We start from the raw sequence: 904 nt of genomic DNA, 5'->3' as shown, positions 1-904 counted from the left end.
AAGTAACGAAAGAAAAGCAACTGTTGCATCAAGTAAGTAGAAAAAGCCACCGCCACATCGATGTGTTTTAACAGCTACGTGACAAAAAAAGAAAAGGAGAAAGAAGTAGCCATTTCATTTAAATGATCAAGAACTCCAGTCCTAGACTCATTTTCTGTTAAGAGTAAATAAATTTTAAAAGAAAGAAACTCCTAACTTCCACGATGCCACATACGAGCCTCTTGCAGCACCTGTCCCAGATACCGTTTGTGTTAGCAGAAGATTAAATATATCGGTAAGGCGAAAGGGAACACTCACTGGTTTGTAGCCTGGCACCAGCATCAAAAACGTGCCTTGGACTGGAGAATGAGTTGTAGCATTTCGTGGTACTCAGTGGGTGGGACGCAGAAGTCATTCCTGCGTATGCAAAGAAAGAACGGCATCAGTTGCGTGTCCTATAGATCCGTCCAAGAGAGACGATGCCGGGGTTTTGCACATCATAGAACCACAGAATGGCCTAGGCTGGAAGGGACCTCAGAGATCCTTTTAATCCAACCTCCCTGTCATGGGCAGGGACGCCCCTCGACTAGATCAGGCAACACATGGGGACTGAACGGCGATCAAACCCGTGACCTTGGTGTTATCAGCACCACGCTCAACCCACTGAGCTAATTGGCCCGCTTCATAATACACTGTAACGCTGAACTCTATTTGGGGATGCTGTGCGGTGTGGGTTTTGGGGGCGGGGTCCTTTTTTTTGGTGCTTTTCAGGTTTGGTTCCTTTTTTTTCATTTTTAAGAAACGGTTCACACTTGAATGTTTTGGGCATCACTTTGTTCCCAGGCTTGCAACGCCCAGCAGCACGTCCCAGGCCGCGCCCCCCACTCACCACCCCTGGCCCTGCCCCCACCGACACGGCCCAACC

The sequence above is a fragment of the Apaloderma vittatum genome, unplaced genomic scaffold (assembly GCF_000703405.1).
Source record: "Apaloderma vittatum isolate BGI_N311 unplaced genomic scaffold, ASM70340v1 scaffold5248, whole genome shotgun sequence".
NCBI lineage: Eukaryota > Metazoa > Chordata > Aves > Trogoniformes > Trogonidae > Apaloderma > Apaloderma vittatum.
This window is presented reverse-complemented; position numbering follows the sequence as displayed.